At 44.6% G+C, this 23,027-nt stretch overlaps 1 protein-coding gene across 1 annotated transcript in view; it reads right to left on the reverse strand.

Moving 5' to 3' along the window:
• LOC144696331 (phosducin-like protein 2) overlaps positions 1-23,027 on the reverse strand; it is a 54,285-nt gene that overhangs the window by 12,160 nt on the left and 19,098 nt on the right. The gene's annotated exons all lie outside the window — the stretch shown is intronic.

Raw genomic sequence — 23,027 nt, forward strand, 5'->3', positions numbered from 1 at the left:
AAATCATGAGAAGGTTAAGGATGAGATGTTGGTTTTACAAAGCTAACAGTGGAGCAGTGTAAATCATTCAGAAACTTGTGGCAATTCACATTTCAGAGGGCATTTCTTCCTTGCCATAAGTTGCTGACCAACTTGAACACTAATAATGGCACGTTCACTTGAACACCAGTAATGGCATATTCATTATTTTTTCAGCAAAATCTGGGCCTTTTAAATTCTGCTGCTCTGTGAGAAGTCAGGCCACAAGAGTAGACATCACCAAAACTATAGCATTTATTTCACTATGGGCCGAAATTTCACTCCCAAGTCAGGAGCTCAGGGTTGGGAACTCCACAAACCTAACTCAGGAGAAAGTGCCCCAGATTTCTGGATTTTCGTTCTTAGCAGGTGGGTGTTAATGGAAGTTGGACCCGCTGTCCCAGGTAGCATTGCGGAGGCAGCCAAAAGGGGCTACTAGGAGCCAAGGTGGGCTGATTAAAAGGCCCATCTTGATGCTCTGAGACTTCCTCCTAGTTACAGTAAAAACAAGAAAACAAAAACAGCCCTCTAGCCCTGACTCCTCTCACCACCTCACCCCTACATGCTCCCCATGGCTCCTCATACTTGCCATGCCAACCTATGCCCTTCTACCCACCTGCATGGTGCCTCATACACTCCATGCCAACCTATGCCACTCAACCCACCCCAATGGCCCTTCAAATCCTCTATGCCAACCAATGCCCCTCTACCCATTCACAAGGCCTTTTATAGCCGTCATGCCAACTTAGTGTCAACCCATGCCAACCAGTGACCCCCCCACTCAAACCCATTGCCCTTTATAGCTGCTATGCCAACTTAGTGCCAACTTATTCCAACTCATGACTCTCCTCCACCCACCACTCTTTTCCATTCTATCCTATATTCCAACTCATTCAGTATCCACTATGGGCAGACCTCAGGAGACATGATATAAAAAAGATTAAACAAAATAAAGTTGTAAGTGCCAGACTTCACTGTTTAATAAAAAACACTCTCATTCATAAAAACCCATTCAATACATTTAAACTCCTTCAAGTCCTTAATCACTTTTAAAAACAAACCTTTCCTACAAGTACTTAATCCCTTTTTAAAAACAAACATTTGTATTCATAGCCTCACATCAAAGACTTTATAATGAATTAGAGCTGTCAATAAAACTGTGAACTTACAGGCCATCCACTGTGATACTGATACGAACATATGAAATAGAAGCAGAAGTAGGCCTTTCTATCCTTCCAGCTGGCTCCACCATTCAATAAGATCATGGCTGATCTGTTTGTGTTTTGAATTCCACAGTCCCATCTACCCCTGATAACCTTTGATTCCCTTACCTAACAAGACTCTATCTACTTCTGCCTTAAAAATATTCAATGACCCCGCCTCCAATACCTTCAGAGGCAGAGAGTTCCAAAGTTGCACAACCCTCTGAGAGAAAAAAATTCTCCTCATCTCTGTCCTGAAAGGGCAACTACTAATTTTAAAAGTGTCCCCTAGTTCTGGACTCATCCATCAGAGGAAACATCCTTTCCATGTCCACCTTGTTAATACCATTCAGGACCTTATATGCTTCAATCAAGTCACCCCTCACTCTTCTAAACTCCAGTGGAAACAAGTCCAGTCTGTCCAACCTTTCCTCATAAGACAAGCCACTCATTCCAGGTATCAATCTAGTAAACCTCCTCTGAACCATCTCCAATGCATTTACATCCTTTCTTAATTAAGGAGACTAAAACTGCACACAGTATTCAAGGTGCAGTCTCACCAATGCCCTGTATAACTGAAGCATAACATCCTTATTCTTATATTCAATCGCTCTTGTAATAAAGGATAGCATTCTATTAGCCGTCTTAATTACTTGCTGTACCTGCATACTAACCTTTTGTGACGTATGCACCTGAACACCTAGACCCCTCTACAGCTCAGAATTCTGCAACCGTTCTTCATTTAAGTAATACTCTGCTTTTTTGTTCTTCCTGCCAAAGTGAACAACTTCACATTTTCCCACATTAAATGCCATTTGCCAGATCTTTGCCCACTCACTCAACCTATCTATATCCATCTGCAACCTCCTCATGTCCTCTTCACAACATACTTTCCTACTTAAGTTTGTGTCATCTGGAAATTTAGCAACCATGTCTTCACTCCCCTCATCTAAGTCATTGATGTAAATTGTAAAAAGTTGAGGTCCCAGCACAGACCCCTGTGGGATTCCACTCATCACATCCTGCCAATCCGAAAAAGACCCATTTTACATAGTCTTTGCTTTCTGCCAGCCAGCCAATCTTCTATCCATGATAATATATTACTCTCTACATCATGCACTTTTATTATCCATAATAACCTTTGATGTAACGCCTTATCAAATGCCTTCTGGAAATCCAAGGATAGTACATCTACAGGCTCCCCTTTATCCATTGCGCATGTTACTCCCTCAAAAAACTCTAATAAACTGGTTAAACCTGATTTTCCTTTCACAAAACCATGACTCTTCCCGATTGCCTTGAAATCTTCTAAGTGCCCAGCTAAAACTTCTTTAATGATCGATTGTCTACATTTGCCTGTTAACTAGCTTTGTAATTGTCCCCATCCTATCCCTAAACAATTGTTTATCAAACACTGAAATTGAAGACTTTATTTGGAAATCAGAAGAGTATGTGTGTGATAGAGAGATTGTCTTTCATGTGACAAGCATATTTTGTACAATGTTGAAGAGTGCAATAGATGTGTCGAAATAGCCTTCCAAAAATCAGAACATTATCTTAGTCCTGAATGGACTTGAACTTTATAAAGTCATGGGAAAGAAAGATGTGTTTGGCATGAAAGACTAAATAGGGATTATTGGAGACAGGTCTAGCAATGGAAGAAATGCAGGAGTTGCCCTTGAGGTCATTGGAGTTTTTGAGACCAAGCATGTTGATAAATGAAGATGGACCAAGGGTAGACCCATCAACAGGTGGGATCTGTTAGTTAGGCAGGTGAGAGACATGAGGAAATGCATATTTAAAAGAGGCAGAACTTTGTGTGTCTCGTCAAGAGCATGAAAGAGATCAAAATATCATGATTGTAGTGTAAGAGGATTAGAGGATTATGTGTACTGAGAACATGTAGTTGGGGGAAAATAAATGAATGCATAATGGAATTTTCAACAAAAAATTAATTAATTTTGATGAGTGGAGAAAGCTTTGTTATTGACAAAATAATATAATGGGATTAGAACAGAGCCCTGAGAAATCCCCCAGTGAATGAGAAAGAGTTTGATGATGGATAATGAACTTCAGCATAGATAGGGCAGTCTGAGTGAAAAATATATTGCCATTTAGCTTCAAAGGTGCAAAACATAAGCAACAAAATCTTCACTGCAATGGCATTGCAAAATAACAAATCATGGTCATGAATTAAACCAGAATTTTCAAAGCGATAGATAATTGTTTTATGGCTTCTGTTCAAATAATAATAATATACATAAAACAGCTGTGGTTTCATCTTGTTCCTTTCATTTTCTGTAGATGTACAGCAGGTTCAGCATAAGTAATAGTCCACGGCTAATGGATGGCATTTGACTTTATGGAAATACCTGTAAGACTATGATCTCAGGACTAAAATCATTGTATTATTTTGCCTTTGCGACAAAATCATTCTGTTCTTGCTACTGTTATAAGTTCTTATTAAAGTGCCTTATATTATTTTTGAGATGTCTTCCTAAATGCTAAATAGCAGAAAAAATGGGTTCACTACCATAATGGCAACAGATATTTTAATTCAAATGCTATATACTAGACAAGCATTGATCTTGTTGTTATGATAAACATAGTTGACTTTTAACCTTCTGAGTCCAGGTGCTGAGTACAAGTTTCCAATAGAGAGCCAGGTGCACAGAGCATAGGTTAGAGAATTGGGGAATGAGCATTGTAATGCCATCATAACCTATGCTCCCTCTCAGCAGAGCTCCCATTAGGAGCACCGGGTAGTGGAATTATAGCTCTAATAAACTGATTGTTGAAATCCTCATGGTTTTAGTAAATATATGTTTTTTTAATGAATTTTGGGCTGGTCAAAATGAGTCATGCAGAAGAATCCCTTTCCTATTTCAGACATAGGATGTCCACACCCAGGCCTGAGCTAAGCCAGAGGCAGAGTAAAAAGCTAATTTTACAGATGTGCATTAATGGCAGGGAGTCTTGCTCACCGAGTGCACTGACCATGATTATCTGTTCATTAGGATAAAGAAGGGAAAGAAAGTATATGCATTTATATTGCACTTTTGCAACCTGAAGATGCCCCTTTTTAGCCAATGAATTACTTACTGAAGTGTAGTCACTGTTGTTATTTTGGAAATTGCAGCAGCCAATTTACACAAAGCAAGATCTGAAGAGATAGCAAGTGAGATGAATGACCAGTTAACCTATTTCTTAATGATGTTAATTGAGGGATAAACATTGCCCAAGATGCATAGGAACATAGGAATTGTTGGATGAAAAAGGTCAATGCCCAACTTTGTTTACCTTCTATCATTCTCAAAGTTGCAGGATACAGCAATCATTGAGGGGTTGTTGACTAACCACAGCAATCAATCTCTATCAATTAGTTTAGAACAGACTCAGTGATGAAAATCCCCAATGATGGAAAGCATTGAGAATCATAGTTCCAAAACATTCACACTTACCATATGTTGTGTTTCAAATTATTCATTTACTATCATTCCATGGGACCTTGTTTATATCATCTCTTCAGAAAGGCAGAACCTCTGCCATCATAGTGCATCTTCAAAACTGTACAGAGAATCAGCCTAGCTTATGCATTCAAGTCCTAGAGTGGAGCTTGAACCCATCAACGACTGATTCAGATACTCCTCAGTCAAAATTGACACTTGAAAGAACACAATACATCTTGATATGCATAGCTGCAGGGTGAGAAGCAATGCCCGACCACACTCATCCTCCCATCCAAACCTCATTGTACAAAATCTTAAAATTGTTATATCAACAATGTGCCTCAACCTTAACTTTAAAGTAACACTGCCTATTGCATCATTGAGACCATTTTCTATTCATGCAATGACTTGTCTGATGGCGGCAGTTCAACATCAAAGGAAGGATAATTTTGTGAGTTCATGTCTACTGGGCTGCACAAGTCTATTTGCATAAGACCCTAAAGCCAACGGACAAAAGAGAATTTCATTTCATCAGTCTCAACTAAAGATAATTCATAGAGATGAAAAGCTATTGGCCTGAATTTTGCAGACATTGGATGAATGTACAGAGCTAGCTATTTATTACACTTACACTTGTCACGCAGACTTTCTGTGGGCTATTGTGCTGCAATTAGCGATGATTAGAAACCCATTTCAGTGTTGCACCCCCTACAGGGGATTTAGTACCTGTATGAACAGGGACAAGCAACTATCTTCTTAACCAGATTGAGGAATAATTACTGCAAGACACAGTGTCTGAATCAAGAAGAGTCAGTTAGAATCCTTAATTCAATGTCAAATCATGTAGAGGGAGTGAAGGGAAAAGAGAGATTGGATTAAGAGAAAGAAAAAGGCAGATTTTAATTTTAAATTCAAATTTTTAATTTTTCTAAATCTCCAACAATAATTAAAATCTCAAGGCATGAGGTTCCATGTTATAAAATTGAGCGCAGGATTTTCCTACAGGCTTTTGAACCCTGCCATAAGGCTCAAATGGAGACCAGAAGCCCAAATTATGGGTTGTATTTATGTGCCCTCGCTGGGCACATTTTGGGCAGGGGCACATAAAATAGGGCAGGTTCTTATTGCAGCCCACCTGCCATATTCAAATAAGTAATCAAGGGTCAATTAGGCTTGTTACCAAGCTAATTGACTCTGATAATATGCTGCCCACACCACAAAATGTTTGGCATAGGCAGTCAGGCGGGAGCAGGCAGTTTTTTAACAAAGGTCATCAAAAGGTGGGAAAGAAAGGCGGCTTCAATCGTTGGGGGCTGCCCTTTGCCAATCAGAGGATGGCACTCCTAAGATCAAACCCTCCCTTTCTACCCACCTGCAGCCTTAGACCCACATCCTCCCCACCGCTCACTGACCTGCCCAAACTCTCCCTCTCCAAGATCACGGACTTACCTGCTCCAGGAATCCATGGGCCTTCTTCTTACTCATTGCAGTCCCAGCAGCAGCCACTAATGGCTCTTGGCGCTGCCTGGGCTGATGGAGCTGTTGGCCAATTGGATTTGCCAGCAGCTCCAGAGGGCTGGACTTCTTCCACAGTAAGGAGGGGATAGTCCCACTTGGCCCTCATTTAACCTGTCCGCAGCACTTTATGGATTACGGGGCATATAAACGTGGATTATTATTCAGCCCTGTATGGGAAACAGTCACTCACCTGTGATTTTCTCCAGGTTGGCTAATTGGTGGCCAGAGGTTGGGTTCACTGTCCATGGCTGGCTCTCAAAGCTGGAGAGCCAATATGAGGCTTTCCAGCTTGTAAGCAGCAACAAGATATCAAGATGATGGAGAGGGCACTCCAAAATAGAAGTGCCATCTCTCCAAATTTTTCAAATTTAAAAGTAAAAATTACCTTTGAAGCAGGGCTACCACTATGGGGGGGACCCTTCCAATGGACAGCCTGTGGCTGCTGCTGCAGAGACGGCCTCTAAGGCAGTCTGGAGCTCTCGCTGCTCCCAGGCCTGCTGCCACCTGTAGAGACCTGGAGGACGACTGGGATTTTCCAGTTGGCCTCCTTCAATAGGCTTTAAGTGGCCCTTAATGAGTTCAATTGGCTCCCCATCACTTGTAACTGGGTAACCTTGCCGATCTGCGCCCCTATTCACCTCCAGAAAAATGGAGGGACAGGATGGAGCTGGGGAACAGGCACACCCAGTGGCACGCAACTCCATACCTGCCCCCTCAGCAGGGCCTAAATATCCTCCCCATTGTTTGGTAGCGATCAAAACTCATCATCTTGATAAAAAATTAGTTACAGTGGAATGGACAAGTTGCCATTTTTTGGGTGCATTAGGTGGGTGTCGATCACATGGGTAACACAACTTCACTCACTCCCATGTACTTCAATGGCAAATGTGTCAGTGAGGCACAATTATAGCTAAGCTTCAGGAGGGAGCCACGCATGTAGGGCAGCAGCTCTGATTGATATGAATATCTAAAAGGGAAAGGGAATAAAATCTAAAATATGGAGTAGATGATCTGCAAATAAAGAAACAAATGGTGTATATGATTACCAAACTCTGTCTGTAGTGTGGAGTCTAGTTACTAACCCAGTGGCCTGAATTTCACACTTGGCATGTACCCCAGTTGGCGGGCCTAGAAGTGGAAGAGAAATGCGCTCCTGCCTGTGATCGGCCCCCGAACGCAATTTCACGCTGGCTGGCCATTACTTGTCCAGCTAGTGTGAAACACGCGCTGACAAAGCCTCAGCACTGCCGAGGGGGGTGAGAAAAGGGCAGGTGCAAACAAAAGTGAGGATGCAGGTGGGCACCTCTAGCGAGCTCCCTGAAGGCAGACATCTGCTGCGTAGCTGCCTCAGGGAGCTGCAGACCTGCACAAATTAAATGAGAAGGAGAAAATGCAGCAAACTGTGTCTATGCAACACACTCAAGCAACTGACAACAGAACTCAAAAAACATCAGCCTCCAGATATAATTTTTTATAATTTTTTACCCTGGACATTTCATTCCGCCCTTGGATGAGATTTTGTTAAAACTGTTTGCTCATCTGCCTGTTTTGCCCTTGCAATGAGTGCGAAATCGCACAGGCAACATAAAATTGTGGACAATAGGGTTTTTAAGGCCCAGAAACAAGCCAGTCTGCCTGACCTATCCTCAAAAGACAACCCACTCATTCCAGGCACCAATCAAGTAAACCTCCTCTGGACAACCTCAAACACATTTACTTCCTTCCTTAAATAAGGAGACCAAAACTGCACACAATATTCATGATGTGGTCTCACCAATGCCCTGTATAATTGAAGCATAACATCCTTATTTTTATGTTTAATTCCTCTTGTAATAAAGGATAGCATTCCATAAGCCTTCTTAATTACTCGCTGTACCTGCTTACTAACTTTATGTGACTCATGCAAAAGAACAACTAGATCCCTTTGCAGCTCGGAATTCTGTAGTCGTTCTCCATTTAAGTAATACTCTGATTTTTTATTCTTCCTGCCAAAGTGAATAACTGCAAATTTTCCTACTTTATGCTTCATCTACCAGGTATTTTTTCCACTCAATCGATAAATATCTGTCTGCAATCTCATTATGTCCTTTGCACAACATACTTTCCTACCCATCTTTCTGTTGCCTGCAAATTTAGCTATCATGCTTTCACTCCCCTCATCTAAGTCATTGATATAAATAGTAAAAAGTTGAGGCTCCAGCTGCTCACCTGCCAGTCAGAAAAAGTCCCATTTATGCATACTCTCTGTTTTCTGCCCACTAGCCAATCTTCTATTCATGCTAATTAATATGTTACCCACTACACCATGAGCTTTTATTTACTGCAATGCCCTTTGATGTGGCTCCTTATCAAATGCCTTCTGCAAATCCAAGTACAATAGGTCTACAGGCTCCATTTTATTCAGAGCGCATGTTACTCCTTCAAAGATCTCCAATAAATTGGTTAAACATGATTTCCCTTTTACAGAACCATGCTGACTGTTCCCAATTACCTTGAATTTCTCCAAGTGCCCAGCTATAACCTCCATAATGATCAACTCTAGTGCCTTCCCCACATCAGACATCAAGCTAACTGGCCTATAGTTTCCTGTTTTCTGCATCCATCCCTTCTTGAGTAGAGGGGTTATATTTGCTACTTTGTAGTCTGATGGAACCTTTCCAGAATCTAGGGAATTTTGGAAAATTAATACCAAGGCATCGGCTACCTCATTAGTCACCTCATTTAGGACCCTAGGATGAAGTCCAATTGGACTCGGAGACTTGACAGCCCACAGCTCCATCAGTTTTCTCAGTACCATTTCCCTAGTGATTTCAATTTCACCAAGTTCCTTTCTCCCTTCCACCTCTTGATTTACAACTATTACTGGAATGTTTTTTTAGAGTCATAGAGGTCTACAACACAGAAAAAGGCCCTTCAGCCCATTGAGTCAGCGCTGGTCAAACAAGTACCTAACTATTCTAATCCCATTTTCCAACACTAGGCCCATAGCCTTGTCTGCCATGGCATTGCATGTGCATATCCAAATGCTTCTTAAATGTTATGAGGGTTTCTGCCTCTACCACCATTTCAGGCAGTGAGTTCCAGATTCCCACCAGCCTCTGGGTGAAAAAATTCTTCCTCACATCCCCTCTAAATCTCCTGCCCCTTACCTTAAATCTATGCCCCCTGGTTATTGATCCCTTCACCAAGGGGAGAAGTTCCTTCCTGTCTACCTTATCTATGCCCCTCATAATTTTATACACCTCAATCATGCCCCCCCTCAAACTCCTCTGCCCCAGGGAAAATAACCCCAGTCTATCCAATCTCTCCTCATAACTACGACTCTCCAGCCCAGGCAACATCCTGGTAAATCTCCTTTGCACTCTCTCTAGTGCAATCACATCCTTCCTATAATGTGGATTCCAGAACTGCACGCAATACTCTAGCTGTGGCCTAACCAGCGTTTTATACAGTTCCATCATAACCTCCATGCTCTTATATTCTATGCCTCAGCTAATAAAGGCAAGTATCCCATATGCCTTCATAACCACCTTATCTACCTGTCCCGGTACCTTAAGGGACCGCTGGACATGCACACCAAGGTCCCTCTGATCCTCGGTACTTCCCGGGGTCCTACCATTCATCGTGTATTCCCATGCCTTGTTTGCCCTGCCCAAGTGCATCACCTCACACTTAACTGGATTAGATTCCATTTGCCACTGATCAGCCCATCTGACCAGCCCGTCTATATCCTCCTGTAATCTAAGGCTATCCTCCTCACTATTTACCACCCCATCAATTTTCCTGTCATCTGCAAACTTACTGATCGACCCTCCTACATTCAAGTCTAAATCATTTATCTATACTACAAACAGCAAGAGACCCAACACCGATCCCTGTGGAACACCACTGGACACAGGCATCCAGTCACAAAAACACCCCTCGACCATCACCCTCTGCTTCCTGCCACTCAGCCAATTCTGGATCCAGTTTGCCAAATTGCCTTGGATCCCATGATCTCTTACCTTCATTATCAGTCTCCTATGCAGGACCTTATCAAAAGCCCTGCTGAAGTCCAAGTAGACTACGTCAAATGCATTGCCCTCATCTACACACCTAGTCACCTCTTCGAAAAATTCAATCAAATTGGTCAGACATGACCTCCCTTTAACAAAACCATGCTGACTGTCCTTGATTCATCCTTGCCTCTCCAAGTGTAGATTAATTCTGTCCCTGAGAATTGCTTCCAATAGTTTCCCCATCACTGAGGTTAGACTGACTGGCCTGTAGTTCCCTGGTTTACACCTTTTTGTATCCCCTATAGTGAAGACAGAAGAAAAATATTTGATAATTTCACCCGCTATTTCCCTATTATCTACTATAGAGAGGTGATGGGGGCGACAATGGTCAAGTGGTATTCTTGCTGGACTAGTAATCCCGAAACCCAGGGTAATTCTCTGGGGACCTAGGTTTGAATCCCACCATGACCGATGGTGGAATTCAATTAAAATCTGAAATTAAAAGTTGAATGATGACCATGAAATCATTGTTGATTGTTGTAAAAACGATTAAAACTATCAGACCAATTTGGGCCCAAAACTACCAGACCAAAAATTAGGTATCTTGAAGAAGAGAATTTCTAGATTACAGGAGTATATCAGGATTAAGTTAGAAATCATAAAAAAGTAGAAGTTAATGCGGTTTTTATATTCGTTTGATGTATTTGCAGAAGAAGTAATCCTAATGCAAGGCATTGATGAATCCTCAGCCGACTTTGACGAAATATTAAAAGCCTTTGATGAACATTTTAATCTTCAAGTGTGGAGTGCACAGAGCTTAAACAGCAGATAGAAACCCCCCAGTAAAGCTACAAAAGGGAAAAAGGGATTACCCAAGCAAACCAGACGAGGGTGCCCCAGAGGAAACAAACTTTCCAGGATTCCCAAAAATAAGGGTGGAATCGTCACTAAGATTTGCACTAAATGTGGTAGCAGGCAGGTAAAACGACATTTTCCCACCAGCCGCAATGGTGACTTTTCATGCCATATCGTCCCAAACACACTGCATTATGCATTCCCAGGAAATACACCATTTCGATGGCGGAATGTCTGTCATTCGCCCGCCACACCACCACCTTGCCTTTTCATCACGCCGGGCACCATAGTTAAAGTCTAGCCGTGTGCACATCTCTCAGTGCTTCCAGCCCATGACTGCTGCAAAGAAGACGTGGCCCTAAAAGGCAAAAAGACTGCAGCCCCCAGGTTCATTGACGCATCCCTGAAGTGCCGTTTGGACACAGTGGAGCCTCGCCATCATGTCCTCGAACCCCATTCTGGCCACAGTATGGGCAGCAACATCAATGATCCGGCGTAGGAGGCAGTGGTCAGCGCCAACACCCTGCAAAAGAGGACAGCCACCCAGTGCTGCACTGAATGATCTCCGTTCCACCCGGGTAAGTCACTCTTCTCACCACTCTCAAACCCATCTCACAATCACAAACCCATCACACATCCATAGGGCCCTCACTCACTGCCAGTTCAAACGACATCACCATTCACTCTCTCACACACACCTTCATTGTCCTCATCCCATCCATGGGACCACTCACCTTCCACACATGCCAGGTATATTTTTGTCCTGCTTACACTCTCTCCATCTCTATTTATGCAGGGCAAGCTGGCAAACAACAAAAGGGAGAGGTCACTTATCAGTAGAGGAATGCCTGAAATCAAGGTCTTCACAGACTTTGTAAACAGAGCCATCCAGCTGGCCAGTGAGGATCTGGACCATTCTTTTGCTGACGATGAGGTTGGCAGTGCTCGACCAAGTGAGGATCCAGCAGTGCAACATCCATCAGACATCAGACAACCATGCTATGAGTGATGAGTCCTGTTTCATAGGCCACTGCCATGCACTAATTATCTCTCCTTGCTTTTGCAGGCACCTCTTGGCAAACAGCCAATGGAGTTCACAACCCAGGGCCTCCAATGAAGCTCCGAAGAAACCTCTGAAGAGGAATCTGAAGGCACCCTCCCTGAAGTCCCACACAGCGCTCACCTACACCCTTCACCAACACAGAGACATACACCTTGGTGGGAACTAGCTTTAGAGTAGCCTCGGGACCACAACCTGGTGGGCACATCACACTTTTTGATCCACAGCAGGTGGCAGGGACTTCCCAGGTTCCTGGCACTCGGAGGACTGCTGGAGGCCAGAAATTTGCTGAGTCCGAGTCAGATGACGAGCCTCTGGACTCGGTCATGACACAGTTGCTGGAGCTGCAAAAGCAAGCTCAGGAACATCAGGAAGGAATGTCCGATGCACTCCTCAGTTTGCAAGGCCTGATGGAGGAGTCTGTCCACCTTCAGGCTGAGCTGATAGCGCTGGCATGCCAACGCACTGAAGTCAACACTGGTAGAATGGCGGCTACCATGGGACTTTGGTCCAAGACGTTGTTCCTGCACTGCTGCGTGGGCTCAATTCCATCACTGATGCCATAGTTTGCCTCCAACAATATGTATGCGAGAGGGGAGTCGGGCAGCCTGATCTTACTCCAGCTACCCCTTCTCCTCAAGGAGTCAGCCTGGGGCCCTTGGGTAACCATAGGGAGGAGGATCAGCAGGTGCACACCTCAGGGCCATCCAGCCAGTTGAGCCCAGGAGTGTCCAGCCCTTCCAAATCCCCTCTTCCTGTGACCCCTGCAGCTCCAGCTCCACAGCTTGAGGATGGTGCCACTGCCACACAGCAGGTCCCCGAAGGCAGGCCTCCAGGTTTCGTCTCTCCAGAGGACACCCATCTAGGTCATCACAGACAGGGTGTAGCAGTCAGCAGGCTGCCTCCAGCTCTGCTGTGGATCGCCAGGGAGCACCAAGATGTAGTGGCAGGGTTAAGAAGGTTAAGAAGATGTAGTTGTACAGCCTGGGCATGGGTGTTAATCACTTGTACGTAATGTTCACTATTGTCAATGATCTCCCAAGAATGTCGCCAAGTTCCTCGTTCTGATGAGCAGTGTTTGTGTTACTCAGATGTAAAAACTTTCTGCACAAGATAAAGGCAGATGTTTCAGTCCAGGGCCTCTTCCCTGTGCTTTGTGCAGCCTTCAGACCAAAATGATGGTCTGGCCTCTCACTCCCCAGACATATTACTGATGCCTGCACCTCGACGGTGCTTGTCATTGCTGCCAGAATGTTGTGGACAGGCCTCACAAAGTTCCATCATTCTCTCTGTGCTCTCAGCACCTTTAAGTGGGGCTGGCCCCCATCTCATCAGCATCTGTGACCAGTGATGCTGCGCTCCTGAAGGGCTCAAGTGCTGAAGGTGGACAAAGGATCAGGTGTTTTTAAAGTTTCACGGTTGCATCTCCATGATATGACCCTGATCACAGATTGCAAATGAGCTTCCCTCAGCCAGACAGAAGTCAGACATTCTCAGAAGTTATATGAAGATCTATGGAGTGTCCTCACTGAATGTCGTCATCATCCTCCTGCAATTGAATGACTATTAGGGCCTCCACTGCATTTCAATGACAGGAGCATTATCACAGAAGGTACGTGCACTACCATAAGCCAGACTGGAGTTAAACATTCGTAGATACAATGTGAAGACCTTATGGTGTCCCCTCACTGCAAGTCATCATCATCTTCCACAAATCTAGCAGCTGTGAGGGCCTCCCGAGTTCACCTGTCTTGTCTGGCTAGTGCGAGGGCCTCATCGCTGTCATCATCGCCTGTGAGGACCACCTTACCCTCATCACCATTGATGTCCTCCTCATCGGAGGAGACCGCCAGCTCCTCCATCTCCTCCTCAGCCAGCTCCTCTCCCCGTTGCAGCACCAGGTTGTAAAGGGCGCAGCAGACGATGGCGATGCCTGACACCCTCTGTGGACCGTATTGCAGGGCTCCACCAGACCGGTCCAGGCACAGGAACCTCATTTTCAGCATCCTGATGGTTTGCCCCACCAAGCTGCAAGTTGCTGCATGAGCCTCATTATACCTTCGCTCTGCTGCAGTCTGAGGCTGCCGTAAGGGGGTCATCAGCCATGGCCTCTGTGGGTAGCCTTTGTCCCAGAGGGACCATCCCTGCAGCCTCCATGGACCCTGGAAAGCATCAGAGATCTGTGACCCACTGAGAATTTAGGAGTTGTGAACACTCTCTGGAAACCGTGTGCAGATCTGCAGGATGCGTTTGTGTTGGTCGCACACTAGCTGCACATTCAGTGAATGGAATCCCTTACAGTTGACATAGTTGACTGCGTATTGTAAAGGAGATCTGAGCACCAAGTGAGTGCAGTCGATGGCACCCTGAACCTGTGGGAAACACGAGATCTGGGCAAATCCTGCCACTCTTGCATCCTGGCTCTCCTGGTCCCAGGCGAAATGGACAAAGTTGTGTGCCCTCGCATAGATGGCATCCGTGACCTTGTGGATGCATTTGTGGGGGGAGGTTTGTGATATCCCACAGAGGTCACCCGTGGAACCCTGAAATTGAGTGCCGCTGTCACTTTTACGGCCACATGTCCTCCATGGCACCAAATCCTGTAGCAGCTGGCAGATGTGACCAAACAATTCCCTAGACAAGCGCAGTCTTCGACGAAACTGATTCTCGGTCATCTGCAGGAATGAAATGCGGTGTCTATTGACCCTGGGTCTAGCTAGGCGCCGACCAGCAATGGCTTGTTGTGGCTCTTTAGCAGCTTGTGGAGGAGCCCCAACCACCCCTTCTTCCTGTGGGTGCTGCTCCTCCCTCTGCGCAGCCAGGCGCCTCAGTCACTCTCCTCTCCATTGTCTTTGCTCTCTGCATACCATGAGGCATACAGCTAGTTCACCAGCTTCCATGATCCTGATATACTCCTCCTGCAGGATGAGAGAGAGAGACGCGTGGGTTAGCAAGTGTATACTAAGAACCTGTCTTGGTTAAGTCTGAAGGCCTTTTAATGCATCCTAGCGAGTGCTGGCCTCCACTGGGATGGCCAGCGATTAGTACACTTCATGGCTGCCCAAAACCCAACCCACCTCTGCCCCCCTCCACCTGACTGCTTGGTGACAGCTTTGCCCATTGGACTGCACACTGTTCTCTCAGCTCAGGTGCAGGCATTCTCCTAACCCATGCTGCACTGTTAGCTTGAACCATGGGGTCCAAACCAGGATGATGACATTACAAGGGGCTGTGAGCACCTCCACCAGTGACTGCTCCATGGCCAGCTTTAGCAAGGAGATTGTACAATGTGTCCTGCTGTCCAACTATTCTGCAGTCCACTAAAATGCTCATTAGGTTGCAGTTTGTGTCGAGGGGTGAAAATCTCCAGTGCACTTGGTGGCACTTTCATGCCTCTGCATTGCTTGAGTGGGCAAATAAGCTAGAGGCCTGACTCCAATCATATCAATGTGGCTGCGCCTGAACTGTCTCAGCTGCAGAGAAATGATCACTTTATACAAGGTTTCCCTGATGTGTGCCTGCTTCTCTCGCCCACTGCACTCCCTCACCCACCACTTCGCATGTGATTACGCAGCACCTTCAATCGCTGGACAGCCTTTGCCCCCTCCCCTCCCAACGCGCCTCAACTTTTTGAAGTCCAACAGGCATCCCTCACAAACACTATGCAATGTTACTGTGCACTCACCTCCAAGTTCCTCTTAAAGTGCAGCCCGCCAAGTGCACACCTTTTATATGCTGTTGTGAAACAAGTCGGTGTGCAATCATGCCGATGTGGACGGATGGTCCAGCGGGGGAGGGGGGGATGGTGTCAGGGGGTGGTGGTGGATGAGTTCAGAGATCTAGCCTTATAATGATATGCTGATGTATTACAATGAGGTTCCCAATGTCCTTGGCGGGAAATGTGGTCCGCCATGAACGGGCTGAGCAGACGATCACAAACTAGTTTCACGACATCGCTAAACCGATTTTTGGCCTTTTCACCATATTTTCCGTTCACGTCATTGAACACGCAGAACGCCAGCAGGCACGGTAGATTCCACCCTATATCTTTTTGTTAAGCCTGATATATTATCTGAACTGCAGATGGCAGTACTGAGCCAGCAGCTGATTGTGAATGAAGAAACTCTTATCTGATGAAGACCAAAATACACAAACCCTGCAAAAAGGAAAATGAAATAAGGTTGGAAAAAATTCACATTTGGAAGATTTGAAACACAAAATTAAAGCTGAGTATATCCCTTTGAAAAAGCACGATAAATTAAGTCTTCATTGAACCAAACTGTTCGAGATCTGAACAAATATATTTCTGAGGCATTACAAAGGTACCAGGAGGAAAGAACAGCTCTGAATTTCATTGTTGGAAGGTCGAAGCGAGAGTTGAGAAAACCCAACCAGAAATACAGCCACGCACAACATCAGGCAGAAATTGCACTCACAGAAGTTGCAACCTTGAAAAAGTCTTTGGAGAATCAATACTTAGTTGTGGAAAAACATGAGGAGTTAAGAAAGAAGTTGAATACTACTTCAAAAAAAGCTGCTTTGGAACCATCAGTAGTAACAAAGCAATGCACCAAAGTGCAGCATGAGTTGGCAAGAGGTCAACAAGAAAATAAATAGTTAAAAGAACAGCTAGTTGTCCTTGACGATCAAATGCAAATGGAATACATAACCCTTCAGTAGCATGATGAAATGAAGACTGTCTTGAACAGCAGAATGGAAGAACAGCAGAAGAAACTCAAGGAGACTCTGTTAAATTACCAGAAAACTCAAGACAAAGCAATTGAGCTTCACAAAGAAAAGGATAACCTGGTGAAGGACCTTCACATGTTACAAGGATCCCTCAGGTCAAAGTTTGTTCCTCAGGAAAATTTCAAAGTGAAGCAAGATAAATTTAATGTTACTCTGAATGAACTGACAAACTAGTTGGCAGAGGAGACTCAGGAATGTTATATTTTCCAGGAAGAAGCCATGAGGTATAAGATGGAGGCTACAGAGCTGAAGAAAATGGTTAGACATTTGGAAGAAAACTTGGGAAAACATTACATTTCCAAAGATAGATATGAAGTGGCAATCTCCACCTATCACTGGCCCTCTATCCAGCTCTACCTGTCCCACCCCCCCCTTAAGCTATCTTATATTTCACCTCTCTTCTATTTTTCCTTAGTTCTGTTGAAGAGTCATACGGACTCGAAACGTTAACTGTATTCCTCTCCGCAGATGCTGTCAGACCTGCTGAGTTTTTCCAGGTATTTTTATTTTTGTTTTTGTTTTGATTTCCAGCATCCGCAGTTTTTTGTTTTTATTTCACATACAAAAGATGAGTTTGTAAAGGAAAAACAAGAACTTATGAAAACACTGGAATTTCATTCACAGGAAGTAGAACACTTGAAAGAGGACTTGAAATGTTTAAATAAAGAACTTGTAGAAGTAAATCGAACAAAGATAGATCTTCAATTAAAACTTAATGAACATCAAGCATCAGAAGTCTCTAGTAAGCATCATGCAAAATGCCTGGAACAGGAGAAAGAATTGTAGATGCATCAGAACAGTTTCTTGAAAGCAGAAATAACAACCAAAACTGAGGAACTTCTTGACCTTCAGTCTAATCTGAACAACATGAAGGTTGAGATACACAATATGGAAGAGCAAATCCAGACTCTGAGTGCAGATAAGAGAAATTCTACAAAATAGATTGACAATCTAATGAGTGAATTGAAGGAGTCCGAACAACAGTCTGTGACCATGGAAGAAAGATTCCAAACAGAACTGAATGCATAGATAAAGTTGTTAAGCTTGTTGAAGGTAACGCTGTAATAAAGACAGCTGAACTCACCAAAATATTTGCTGAGCTGAATAAAGAGATTCATGAGCTTGAAAAAGAATTGGAAAATAAGAGCGTAAACAAATATTTGGTTACAATTGTGAAACAAGTGGAAAGGAAGGTTCCATTTTTGAAACATCATGCCCAGCAAGAATATGGCAGACTCCACTGAAAAAGAAAATCTGAGTCCACTCTAGGAATGAACGAAGTGAACTCGGAAGGAATGGGACAAACCCAATGTGTTGAATAATACAGGGGTGCGGACGGCTCACTACCACCGGAAACAAAGTCGGCGTGGGGCTGACATGCTCTATGCTGGCCCACCCTGCAGCCATAAAGCACTGTGGGAAGGCTAAGTGAGGGCCAAGTGAGACTTCCACCCCTCACTGGGAAAGAAGTCTGATTGGCCGGCAACTCCATCAGTCCCGACAAAGCCAGGACTACAGGAGAAGGAAGAAGGCCCATGGATCTCCAGAGCAGGTATGTTGGGGTCTTGGTCAGGAAGGATTTGGGCAGGCCAGGAAGGGTTGTGGGGAGAGGGGTTGGGTTTAAAGCTGCAGGCGGATAGGAAGGATGTGGATGTTTGATCTTAGGAGGATGGCCCCCCCCAATCGGCGTAAGGCAGCCCCTGAAGATTGAACTCCCCTTCCTTCCTGCCCTTTGAAGAACTTTGTTAAAAAATTGGGCTATCCGCTCCTGCCCGACTGCCCACTCCAAACATTTTATGGTGTGGGCAGTACATTTTCAGGGTCGATTAGCTTGATAACAAGCCTAATTGACCCTTGGTAATATTTGACTATGGTGGGCGGGCTGCTGCTTTTGGCTACTGCCCACCCCCATATTATGGGGTTGAGCTTGGGGGTGGGCAAGAGGGTTGTGGGGTGGGCAAGAGGGTTGTGGGGTGGGCACCCACCCTATTTTATGTACCAGCACTGGCCCAAAACACGTCCAGTGAGGGCATGTAAAACACAGCCCATGGTGTCCAAATAAAGCAGACAGGTTGTTGTTGAAGAGAAATGCAACTCAAAGGTGCACAAAAAGCAAATCAAATGGAGACAACCAAGTGCCAGAAACACAGAGTACTATAATTTCAATGCCAAGTCCAAAGCAACTGAGGCTGCCATTCCTCCAAACATGACAGAACGATATCTGGAGAAATTGTCAGGCCTCCAGAACATCTGAATTTATAAAGTCAGAGACTTAAGTGGGGGAGAAGGGGTAGCATGGAAATAAAGAAGATTGTTTTGTAAATATATTTAGGTAAGGACTTGGGGGGAGGTGTAGCACCAGGATATTAGGCAGAGCAAGGGTTAATGCAGGACTGGGGAAACAGTACCGCCTATATAATGATGTAGAGAGTCACATGATGGTAGACTATGTAGTAAAGCCTGGAAGTAGCAAACATGGATACAGCACCCACGCAGGGCTGTCCCTTGGAGATGTACATAAGACCATAAGACCATAAGACATAGGAGCAGAAATTAGGCCATTTGGCCCATCGAATCTGCTCTGCCAATCAATCATGGCTGATAAGTTTCTCAACCCCATTCTCCCACCTTCTCCCCGTAACCTTTGATCCCCTTACCAATCAAGAACCTATCTATCTCGGTCTTAAATACACTCAATGACCTGGCCTCCACAGCCTTCTGTGGCAATGAAGTCCATAGATTCACCACTCTCTGGCTAAAGAATTTTCTCCTCATCTCTGTTCTAAAAGGTCTTCCCTTTACTCTGAGGCTGGGCCTTCGGGTCCTAGTCTCTCCTACTAATGGAAACATCTTCCCCATGTCCACTCTATCCAGGCCTTTCGGTATTCTGTAAGTTTCAATCAGATCCCCCCTCATCCTTCTAAACTGCATAGAGTGTAGACCCAGAGTCCTCAAACGTTCCTCGTACGTTAAGCCTTTCATTCCTGAGATCGTTCTCGTGAACCTCCTCTGGACCCTCTCCAGGGCCAGCACACCTTCCTGATATACGGGGCCCAAAATTTCTCACAATATTCTAAAGGTGGTCTAACCAGAGCCTTGTAAAGCCTCAGCAGCACATCCCTGCTTTTATATTCTAGTCCTCTCGAAATAAATGCCAACATTGCATTTGCATTCCTAACTACCGACTCAACCTGCAAGTTAACCTTAAGAGAATCCTGGACTAGGACTCCCAAGTCCCTTTGCACTCCAGATTTCTAAATTCTCTCCCCATTTAGAAAATAGTCTACGCCTCTATTCTTCCTACCAAAGTGCATGACCTCACACTTCCCCACGTTGTATTCCATCTGCCACTTCTTTGCCCATTCTCCTAACCTGTCCAAATCCTTCTGCAGCCTCCTCGCCTCCTCAATACTACCTGTCCCTCCACCTATCTTTGTATCATCTGCAAACTTAGCCAGGATGCCCTCAGTTCCTTCATCTAGATCATTAATGTATAAAGTGAAAAGTTGTGGTCCCAACACTGACCCCTGCGGAACTCCACTAGTCACCGGCCGCCATCCTGAGAAGGACCCCCTTATCCCCACTCTCTGCCTCCTGCCAGACAGCCAATCTTCTATCCATGCTAGTACCTTGCCTCGAACACCATGGGCTCTTATCTTACTGAGCAGCCTCCTGCGCGGCACCTTGTCAAAGGCCTTCTGGAAGTCCAAGTAGATAACATCCATTGGCTCTCCTTTGTCTAACCTGCTCGTTACCTCCTCAAAGAATTCTAACAGATTTGTCAGGCATGACCTCCCCTTGATGAAACCATGCTGACTTTGCCCTATTTTATCATGCACTTCCAAGTATTCTGAAATCTCATCCTTAATAATGGACTTACCAACGACCGAGTTCAGGCTAATCAGCCTGTAATTTCCCATCTTTTGCCTCACTCCCTTCTTAAATAGGGGGGTTACATTAGCAATTTTCCAGTCCTCTGGGACCCTCCCTGACTCCAGTGATTCCTGAAAGATCGCCATTAATGCCTCCACTATCTCTTCAGCTATCTCCTTCAGAACTCTGGGGTGTAATCCATCTGCTCCAGTTGATTTATCCACCTTCAGACCTTTCAGTTTTCCTAGCACCTTCTCCTTGGTAATGGCCACCATACTCACCTCTGCCCCCCGACTCTCTTGAACTTTGGGGATGTTACTCGTATCTTCCACCGTGAAGGCTGACGCAAAGTACCTATTCAGTTCCTCATCCATTTCTTTGTTCCCCACTACTACTTCTCCAGCGTCATTTTCCAGCGGCCCAATGTCCACTTTTGCCTCTCTCTTACCCTTTACATATCTAAAAAAAACTCTTGCAATCTTCTTTTATATTACTGGCTAGTTTACCCTCATATTTAATCTTCTCCCTCCTTATTTCTTTTTTAGTTGTCCTCTGTTGGTCGTTGTAGGCTTCCCAATCCCCTGGCTTCCCACTGCTCTTCGCCGCATTGTATGCTTTCTCTTTAGCTTTTATGCTGTCCCTGACTTCCCTTATCAGCCATGGTTGCCTCGTCCTCCCTTTTAGTATGCTTCTTCCTAGGGTTGAATTTTTGCTGTGTCTCCCAAATTACTTCCAGAAACTCCTGCCATTGCTGTTCCACTGTCTTTCCTGCTAGGCTCATCTCTCAGTCAATTCTGGCCAGCTCCTCCCTCATGCCTCTGTAGTTGCCTTTATTCAACTGTAATACCGTTACATCTGATTCCAGCTTTTACCTCTCAAATTGCAGGGTAAATTCTATCATATTATGGTCACTTCCTCCTAAGGGTTCCTTCACCTTAAGCTCCCTTATCAAATCTGCCTCATTACACATCACTAAATCTAGAATTGCCTGTTCCCTAGTAGGCTCCACCACAAGCTGCTCCAAAAAGCCGTCTCGTAGACATTCCACAAATCCCTTTTCTTGGAATCCACTACCAACCTGCTTTTCCCAGTCTACCTGCATATTGAAATCCCCCATGATCACTGTAACCTTGCCTTTCTTACACGCCTTTTCTATCTCCTGGTGTATCTCGTGCCCCACATCCTGACTACTGTTCGGAGGCCTGTACATAACTCCCATTATGGTTTTTTTTACCTTTAGGGTTCCTCAACTCTACCCACACAGGTTCTACATCATCTGACCCTACGTCGTTTCTTGCTATCGATTTCATTTCATTTCTTACTAACAAAGCAACCCCACCCCCTCTGCCAACCTGCCTATCTTTTCGATAGGATGTATATCCTTGGATATTTAGCTCCCAGTCCTTATCCCCTTGCAGCCATGTCTCCGTGATGCCCACTACATCATATCTACCAATTTCAATCTGCGCCACAAGCTCATTTACCTTATTTCGTATACTGCGTGCATTCAGATACAACACCTTCAGTCCTGTATTTCCCGTCCCCTTTCTCATTGTCGTCCCTTTATCTGATGTGCTTGAAGTTAGATCCCTAGCCCTTTCCAAACACCCTGAGCTATTTTGTTTTCTGGAGACTTTAATAGCCTCTCCTGGGCTCTCCTTTCTTTTTAGTTTTTTCATAATTTTCCATGAAGTTGAATCCACCCTCTCACATGCTAACCTGCTGCATTGTTTCCCATTAGTCATACTTCTTGGAGTTTTACCCTTCCCTTTCCTCCCACTTTCTAGTTTAAAGTCCTGTTGACCACCCTATTTACCCTTTTTGCTAGAACATTGGTCCCAGATCGGTTCAGGTGGAGACCGTCCCGACGGTACAGATCCCTCCTGTTCCAATACTGATGCCAGTGCCCCATGAAATGGAACCCCTCTTTCCCGCACCACTCCTTTAGCCACGTGTTTACTTTCCTTATTCTCGCGTTCCTATGCCAATTTGCACGTGGCTCGGGTAGTAATCCGGAGATTATAACCCTTGAGGACCTGTTCTTTAATTTAGTTCCTAGATCCTGATAATCCCCAAACAGGTCCTCTTTCCTAGTCTTATAAATAACATGGTTATGAGTTACCAATAAATGGTTTATGTTCAACTATACATGCCTCCAGACCTCTCAGTGAGACACCAAACAACACTTACAACACAGAACATCCGATCTAGTCTCATACATTTTATACATTTGCATGGCTTCTGGAAACTTCCAAATTTTTAGGTAATACTACTTTTCATTTAACACCAAAACCATTATTTTTGT

This window comes from Cetorhinus maximus, chromosome 1, assembly GCF_964194155.1.
Source record: "Cetorhinus maximus chromosome 1, sCetMax3.hap1.1, whole genome shotgun sequence".
Taxonomy (NCBI): Eukaryota; Metazoa; Chordata; class Chondrichthyes; order Lamniformes; family Cetorhinidae; genus Cetorhinus; species Cetorhinus maximus.